This window comes from Macrobrachium nipponense, chromosome 29 (assembly GCF_015104395.2).
Source record: "Macrobrachium nipponense isolate FS-2020 chromosome 29, ASM1510439v2, whole genome shotgun sequence".
NCBI lineage: Eukaryota > Metazoa > Arthropoda > Malacostraca > Decapoda > Palaemonidae > Macrobrachium > Macrobrachium nipponense.
In genome coordinates this window covers 34919916-34929538 of record NC_061092.1, presented here as the reverse complement: position 1 = coordinate 34929538, position 9623 = coordinate 34919916, and the positions used below count along the sequence as shown (strand labels likewise).

The following is a 9623-nucleotide window of genomic DNA, read 5'->3' as shown; positions in this document are numbered from 1 at the left end:
GATTGCAGAACGTTCGTATAAACTTGAAAAATATGAGTTAATGTGTATGGACCTTTTCATATAGAAGTGGCCACAAAAAATAGCTGTGGGGCTTGCTCCTATTTTTCATTCTTGTTTTAAACCCCCTCCCCCCTTTTTTTTTCGTCTGTATCTGAGGAAACGCCGCCCCCTTTTTCTCTCGCCATAACAGGTGCACCCTACTGTTGAACCCAGGGACCTCTGTTTAATTAAAGACATCATTATTATTATTCAGAAGACGAGCCCTATTCGTATGGAACAAGCTCACCAAAGGGGCTGTTAACTTGAAACTCAAACTTCCCAAAAAATATTATTACATAAGATAACCGAAATGCAGAAAACAAGGGATTAGGTATCAAAATAAAATGATGAGATAAAAAGGTAAATAGGTAAAAAAAGTAAATAAATTATTAAAAGTACCATACAAATAAACATTCTAAGTAAAAAAAAAAAAAAAAAGGCGATGTTGAGATTGAACAAAGGGAACAACTACACTGCAAGGTCGTATTACCGGAAGTTCCCAGGCAAGATTGACAAGGTCCCTCTTGTTGTAAAAGCTACTCAAGGTAGAAGGAGGAGGAGGAGGAGGAGGTTCCTTCCTCTGCAGTCATCAGCTGATTTGTTGTCGTGCCCTCCAAGGATGGATTTATTGATTAATTCAAGAAATGTTTCAGCTGCAAAGGTTAGCGAGCTGTTGGAACTCACACGTGGGAACACACACACACATAAGCAGACTGACATTAGGTATATTTCTTTTACAGGTTATCTCTCTCTCTCTTTCTTTCTCGCTCTCTCTCTCTTCTCTCTTCTCTCTCCTTTCCTTTCTCTCTCTCTCTCTCTCTCTCTTCTTTAATTTTGATTATGTAGCATGCTGAAAGCTTATTTATTTCAAATCTTCTAGACAGTGGCGCCTCTCTCTCTCTCTCTCTCTCTCTCTCTCTCTCTCTCTCTCTCTCTCTCTCTCTCTCTCTCTCTCACTCTCTCTTTAATTTTGATTACTGTAGTATGTAGGTTTATTTATTTCAATGTTAAAATGATTGTGGAATAGTTGTTGCCATTGGTCAAAGAAATGTAAACGTGTTAAGAATGTAAATAGAATGTACTTAGTATCAAGGTCATTGGCAAGTAGATTCGTCAATAGTTAACAGAGAGAGAGAGAGAGAGAGAGAGAGAGAGAGAGAGAGAGAGAGAGAAGGGGGGGGGGGTCAAGTAGCAAGTTTGAGAATTCGGTAGTGAATATATCTATCTACACTGTAAGTCTGAATGACAACTCAAAGCTGGGAACTAGATAACAACTAAAGATGCGAATAATGATGAAAGAATCGACAACCTCTCTATCTTTGGCTCATTATGTATATTGCCAAATAACTTGGCATTCCGCTCATGGTGGCGTTACGAATACGACCCCCCACTTTTTTTTTTGTTCCATAGTGCGTATTCCTTTGAACTACTCGTTAGCAGTCGTAACAGGGCCTGGGTGATCCACTGTAGCAAGGACTTTCCCACAGAGCCAGCTTTTATTGCTCCGAAGGATTAGTTGAAATGGCCTTCAGCCAGCCTTGACACGATCGCTGGATGGTAGGTATGTGTGTGTGTGTGTTTGTTTGTTTTTTTGTTTTTTTTTTTATCGCAGAGTACTGTAGAGGAAAATTTTCTCTCTCTCTCTCTCTCTCTCTCTCTCCCTCTCTCCTCCTCCTCCTCCTCCTCCTCCTCCTCTTCCTCCTCCTCCTCCTCCTCCTCCTCCTCCTCCTTTTTCAATAAATTTTACAAGTTACGTTCGAATCCACATATATGATTCGGACCTCGACGAGGTAATTTCTCTCTCTCTCTCTCTCTCTCTCTCTCTCTCTCTCTCTCTCTCTCTCCTCGAAATAAATTTTACAGGTTACGTTCGAATCCACATATACCGGTTTCGGACCTCGACGAGGTAATTTTTCACCCCAGGAGGGATTTCGCTTTCTCTCTCTCTCTCTCTCTCTCTCTCTCTCTCTCTCTCTCTCTCTCTCTCTCTCTCGTTACCTTACGTGTTCAAAGCTAGGCTTCGTGTGCAGCCTTGTAGAACGTACTAGCAATTACGTCAGGAGATTTGCAATCAATCAACCGATTGTGAGAATCGCAGTCGAAGGACTGCCGCTGTGTTCAATTTAAACAAAGAAAAGCCTCAGGCATGTTTCCGCTTTATCGGGAAACATATTATTATTATTATTATTATATTATTATTATTATTATTATTATTATTATTATTATCATTCAAAACTAGTTAATATTCATATTAATGTATAACAACCATGAATTGTTAATAGCCTGTCAAGAATGCTACCACAATTGTTTCCGCTTGATCGGGAAACTATTATTATTATTATTATTATTATTATTTATATTATTATTATTATTATTATTATTAAAACTAGTTAATATTCATATTAATGTATAACAACCATGAATTGTTAATAGCCTGTCAAGAATGCTAGCACAATAGTATTATTAATTATTATTATTATTATTATTATTATTATTATTATTATTATTATTATTATTCAAAACGAGTAAATATTATATTATGTAACAATAATAAAATGTTAATAGCTTATTATTACAAACGTTGTCACTGGCATGCCTTCAAAGCAGTGTTTCCGGAAGATGGGATCCACGTGTGAAAAAATGAGAAAACATGACGACAAAGAATTAACGAACAAAAAATCACTTTCATTGTAGTGGGCGGTAATGAAACTTCTTCACACAACTCAAAGCACAAAAAGCCATTTGTAATCTGCAAATGTCAATGCTGGGGGCTTTCGACCGTGATGAATTGACGGCCATTGCTTACGTCATTGTCATACGATAGTTTTTTTTTTCTTGCGTTTTTTTTTCTTTATAGTGTCTCTGACGCAGACGTTCCTGTGTTATTCAAAAGTCATAATTACCTTTCACTGTGATCTTGATAAGCAAAGGTATTTTATTTGAAATGTGTCAAAATTACGTGAAAGCTTTTGTTTAATACTTTTTTTTATTAGACAACGTTAATATGTTTCCGACGAAGAATGCCTTCATTAAAATGATAAAATTCATTATAACTATAATGATCTCATTCAGGAAAGCGATCCCTCATCATTCAAAAGCAGTGCTTTTGCAAATGCTTTCTCCAAACTGCGTGAAATATTTTGGGGTTGCTAATTTCTTAAAATGAAAGTGAAATTTCACAATATTGCAATAAGCCGACAAACGACAACTTTCTCCCGTTCCGGACAAACAGCCGAGAGAAGCGACACATCGGTTGCAAGAAAACTCGCTTAAAAGAAAGCAAAGCTTTCTTTAAAAGAAAGCAAAACTCTAAAAGGGAGTGAAACTCTGTTAGAAGAAAACGGAACACTCTTAAAAGAGAGCGAAACTTAAAAGAACGCGAACTCTCTTGAAAGAAATTAAATTCTCTTGAAAGTGAAACTCTCCTAAGAGAGAAACACTTAAAAGAAAGCAAAGACCTCTTGAAAAGAAAGCAAATATTCTCTTAACAGAAAGCGAAACTCTTGAAGGAAAGCAAAACACTTAAAAGAAAGTGAAAACTCTTTAAAAGAAAGTGAAACTCGTAAGAGAGAAGCCCTTTTAAAAGAAAGCAAAGATTCTTTAAGAGAAAGCAAAGTTCTTGAAATAAAGCAAAACTCTTAAATGAAAGCGAAACTCTCTTTAAAAGAAAGCGAAACTCTTGAAAGAAAGCAAAACTTTTGTAAAGGAAAGCGAAGCTCTTTTAAAAGAAACCCAACTCTTTTTACAAGAAAGCAAAACTCCCTTTAAAAAGAAAGCGAAACTCTTCAAAGAACAGTTAAACACTTGAAAGAAAGCGAAGCAGCCGGAGAGAGGGGCTCAGCGCCAATGTATGCAAATGTCGAGTTGTCTTTGCTCGAGAGGTTTTTTGCATATATCGCGGCAATCTTTGCATGGCAGGTTGATAGCTCGTCGGTAGGCAAAAGAGACCCCCACCTGGCTCGCGGATTCGTAAGGGCGTCACGTGCTCGTCTGAAAAAAAAAAAGACCTTCTTCGCCTCCTGTAGGAGAGGCTCATTGTCATGGCTCCTTCTGGGCTGGGAGCGAGCACACCTGCGCCGCTCTGCTTTGGAAGGGAGCAAAGACTTTCTGCTCCCTTCTTCCTTGTTAACACAAACACCTGCCCCGTGAGAGTGTGATAGTCATAACATTCTCATTTGCGCAGGAATGGGTTGCTGAAACTCTCTCTCTCTCTCTCTCATACTTTGTGTGTGTATATCTATCTATCTATCTATCTATCTATCTATCTATCTATCTATCTATCTATCTATATATATATATATATATATATGTGTGTGTGTGTGTGTGTGTGTGTGTGTGTGTGTGTGTGTGTGTGTGTGTATACACTGAGACATATACGTCTTTGTTTCTTTCGTGACTTGAATGTCAAAAAAAAAAAAAAAAGTTCCCGAAATAAAACTGGTTCATATGATTATTGTCTTAGCAGCCTTTACCGACATACACCCACAGTATGTATGTATGTACACACACACACACACAACACACTATAATATATATATATATATATATATAATAATATATATATATATATATTTATATATATATATAAATCTGTTAAAACAAGATACGTCTCAAGTATAAAAGGCCCATCAAAACACTCTGGTTTAAAGCTTTAAATCAGTGTTTTAATGGGCCTTTTATACTACACAGCTCAGCAAATACCTAATAGCAGAACTACCTTGTAACGAAATGGGAGAATTCTAAATCGGTGCGCTTTGTTCCAAGTTCCAAGTGGACGAAATCCGTTGCCATTGCTCGTCATTACGATTCGACCGTGACAGCAGTCAGTCGACGTCGGTGTATCGACTGAGGATGGAAGTGGATAGTAGATGATATTTTTAACGATGACCTAAAATGAGATTCTCTCTCTCTCTCTCTCTCTCTCTCTCTCTCTCTCTCTCTCTCTCTCTCTCTCTGTGTGTGTGTGTGTGTGTGTGTGTGTGGAAATATCCTACTGCTGAGTGTGGGATCATTTCTGTGTGTGTGTGTGTGTGTGTGTGTGTGTGTGTGTGTGTGTGTGTGTGTGGAATGATATCACTGCTGAGAGCGGGATCGTAATCTAAGAGCGTTGTAAAAATGCTCTGTGAAAAATTTCGGAAAGTTAATCTGATGAAAATATAAAATTAACCTGATAAAAAGATAAGCGTTTTGTATTCATTTTCAATTCCAAGAAAAATTAACAGATAGAAAAATTAACAGAAAGAAAAATTGACAGAAAGAAAAATTGCCAGAAAATCAATGCGAGGAAAATGAAGAGCGATTTGTAGCGATTTTCAGCTTTAGGGCTCTAAGGAAAATGGCAGATAATTAATCTGATGAAAAGGGAGATTCTTTTGTAGTATTATGCAATTCTCGGGTCCTGTGAAAAAATGTCAAAAATAAATAACATGAAAAGGTAGAGCGTTTTGTTGTATGTTCCAGTTCTAAGGCTTTGTGTCTTGCATTGCTAAGATTTCGTCGGTCTTAGGATTTTTCTTTTTTGCAGCGTTTTTTTACCATATAAATGCTAGGTATTTAATCAGGTATGTGGTCAGTACTTATGTTACATAGTCTTACATTATGCACAGTACATCAGTATATGTATACGTTCATATACGAGCAGATGAATTGTAAACTTCGCAGGTACTCATAAAATATTCATTCCGATGTACCGTTTAATGTATCCCCCCCTCCCCTCTAGAGCTCTCTCTCTCTCTCTCTCTCTCTCTCTCTCTCTCTCTCTGTGAGTGTGGTTGCGTGTGTGTGTGCGTGTACGCTAATTCTGTAATGTTTTCAAGTACAATGATCTTTGAACGTGTTTATCCTTCTCTCTCTCTCTCTCTCTCTCTCTCTCTCTCTCTCTCTCTCTCTCTCTCTATGAGTGTGTGTGTGCACGCCGATTCTGTAATGTAATCAAGTTATGACCTCAGAGCTACAAATGACACCCTACTTAGAAACGTTGTCGGTTACAGCTAAGAAAAGTTAGTTACAGCTAAATATCTGTAACGTTATCATGTACAACAACTTCAAAGATAACGGTTACACTCGACTGAAACGCTGTCATTTATGCTGATCATGTAATGTCAGTGACACTGCTTCTGTGACATCACCATTTACGCCGATTTGTGACGTAACAATGTGATGTCATGTCGTGTGGTGGCGATATTCCCCAGCAATGGCGACAAAGCGACCGGTGTTCGTAATTTTTTTATTTATTTTTTTTCTCTAATTTAAAAACTTACGACATGAGGCGGTTTTATGTCTTGTATGATGATTTAGAATATTTTCTGTCTTTATTTTTTTCTACGCATGTAAATGCGTGGAGATATGTTGTTGAAATACTCTTGTATATAGGTTTTTTTTTGCAACCATTGCTTGGAAGTACCACTTACTACTACTTATCAATGTCACTGAATTAAATCAGGTATATAATATAATATATATATTACTATATTAATTAATATTATATTATCTATATATATATATATTATATAAAAATGGTGTGTGTATGTAGGTGTTTGTATGTATGCTGTGAATTGTACCATTGATCTGCTTTTTCTGATTCAACTTATTGTGCCTCGTCTCCAAGCTAAAAACAAAAATACACTTGCGAGAAAGTGAATAAGTATATTATTTTAACACTTACTGTGGGTCCTTTATTATGATCTAAGTTAAAGATTGCATCATCATCATATAATAATAATAATAATAATCTAGAGAGAGAGAGAGAGAGAGAGAGTGTCAAGGTTCTCACGTTCCCACCTTTAAGATGGAATAAATTCCATACTCAAGGTTGTATGAAGTGTTTGCACATTCGCCTTTCATTGGTGTACTAATATTATTACTGTAGCGAATGTCACTCTGGTACGACTGTTACGATTGCTATTTGTTTGGGGTTGGTTATCAAGGTTGTTTATGCCTTTTTATTAGTCCGTTGGAAGGTTAAAAACTAATTCCAATCATACACACACACTTTATATGTGTTTTATTGTATGTGTATATATTATTATATCTAATATATATATATATATTATTACTATATAATGTCCATAGTTTAATCAACCGCGCGCGCATGCATATGAAAAAATTAAATAGCGTTCGCAGCCAAAGGTTGCGAATGGAGAAAATGAGGGCGCAGGGTTGACGTGGGTGGATAGTGGCCATTTATCAGAAATTTTAATAACGCTCTGCGTTGAATATGAAACCGTAATGTCATGGTGATTGCCGGGAGGATTATTTAAACTGGTAACGCCGCGGGACAAACCGGCTATTTCGGGAGTTGTTATTACTACAGTGCCTCTCTCTTCTCGACCGCACATTAGCATAAAACAACAGTAACACACTTCGGAAAATTACAACAGCACTTAATTTTAATTATGAACAACTCCCCCCCCCCTCCCCCCAACGACGACGACCAACGACCACACCACACATTATATACGTATAATATATAGAGTACTATATATATATAATTATAATACTATATATAGATATTAGTACGTGTGGTGTATGTATATATAATAGTACTATTATATATATAATATACTATATATATATATATATTATCTATATAGATAGATCCATATTATTAATTATTAAATCGGTACTACTGGGCTCCTTAGAGGATGAGTTTAGGATCATCCTCCTCTCTCTGCTTCTCTCTCTCTCTCTCCTCTCCTCTCACGTCTCTTATCTCTCATCCTTCTCGCTCTCTCTCTCTCCTCTCTCTTCTCTAAATTGGACCCTTGACAGCGTTCGATTACCGAACCAGCTGCCCTTGTTGACCCAACAGTTAACAATGTTACCTGGTTGTTAAAAGACTGTTGTGGGTCGTTCGAACTTTACCAATCATTTATGTAACCTTGGTCCCTAAAAGGACTTGTGGGATCGCTGCTTTTGGGATTTGGAGAAGGAAAGAGGTGAAGCAAGTAGAGGTCCACAACAAGGTTATGGCTCATATCACTAGTTTCACCAAGGTGGAAACCGTCTCTCTCTCTCTCTCTCCTCCTCTCTCTCTCTCTCTCTGCGACTCATTTCCATAAACTTTCACTCGACACAAACATCCACCCTCGTCCACCCACCGCCTGTCACTGGCGATAATTCGACCGAGATGTCTATAAGGGCCGTGGGAAAATTCCCCCGACTGTGGGAACGAATGGTTTAAGAACATGGAATTATGAATGAGAACAACTGAACGGCGAGTTAAAAAGCTCTCCGTAATGGACCGAGATATTTTTGTTGCCCCTCCTCCTCCTCCGCCTCCTACTCCATCCGCCCTCCTTACTCCTCCCGTCCCTACTGCTTCCTCCGCCTCCTCCTCCCTCCGCCTCCTTACTCCTTACCCCTCCCTCCCTGTCCCAGTTTTGTATACCCTTTCACGAAGTCATTTAGGAGGTTTGGATCAAGTTCATGTGTCCAAAATTGGATCACGTTTATTGTCTCCTAAAGGTAACGTGGAACCGAGAGATTTTCTTGCCCAACCCACCAAGGCCGCCCACTCCTCCTCCTCCTCCTCCCTCCTCCTCCATCCTCCTCCTCCCTCCTCCTCCTCCTCCTTCCTCCTTCCATCCTCCTGCCTCCTCCTCCAGGCCCATTTACGAGGTAGGTCCTTTTGATGAAGGTTTGGGTATAAAAAGTTAATTTGGTTCCCCGTTTGAAAAACTGGATCAAGATTATAGTCTTAAAATCTGTCTAGTTCTATGGAAATTTTCTGCACAGGGAGTTCATCCATGATTCTGTACTGTAAGTGTGACTGTTTATTGAGGAGAGAGAGAGAGAGAGAGAGAGAATGAAAATCCGCTATTAATCACCTTTCTTTTTACTGCAAGATCTTCCTCCATAACGATAATAATAAAAGAAACTGCAGTGTATCACAATGCTCTTAAAAGTACGGAACTAACCAGAACTTGCTATTATATAAGGACGATAACGAGAAAGAAACCTTCGAGATTAAAGCTGTAACCTTTTAAGAAATGGGGATTAATTAAACTGGAAGCCAGGCATAAGAGGCTTCGCCGTTCTTTATCCGTTATGATTCAGCTTAAGGACACGCAGCGGCCACAGGCTCTGGGGAAACAGATAGGACGCCTTTCCTTCGACGGACGGGCCCTGGTCTAAACTGTGGGATCTTGCTGAAGCTGCTTTGCATGTGTAATTGTAACGCTCATGTATGAAAGCATGTGCCGTATTCGTGTTTATGTTTGCATGCTATGTACATCAACTCATACATACATACTCAGAATTTGTTTCCTTACCAGTCTTTCTTGTCATCACATGATTAAAGGGTCATTTAGTTTTGGAGAGTCAGTAATAATAATGATAAAGTGTAAAGATATTTTTCATGATAACCGTAACTTAAATGTATGGGGAACATTTAGCTGCCCGCTGACTTGTGGTACAAGTTTTTCGCTTTCCTAATATTAAGAAATAAACTTCAGTATTCAGTAGCTTTGGTGTAAACTGGTCTAGTTTTTCGATTTTTGGAAGATCTCAGTGCTGGTTATACAATAAGTGGATCTATATTAAAATATTTGATTAAATATCTCCTTTATCTTTTATGTCATTTA

General features: G+C 38.0%; 1 protein-coding gene across 1 annotated transcript in view; it reads left to right on the top strand.

Moving 5' to 3' along the window:
- Positions 1-9623, top strand: part of LOC135206234 (dual specificity tyrosine-phosphorylation-regulated kinase 2-like) — a 307323-nt gene that overhangs the window by 179726 nt on the left and 117974 nt on the right. The gene's annotated exons all lie outside the window — the stretch shown is intronic.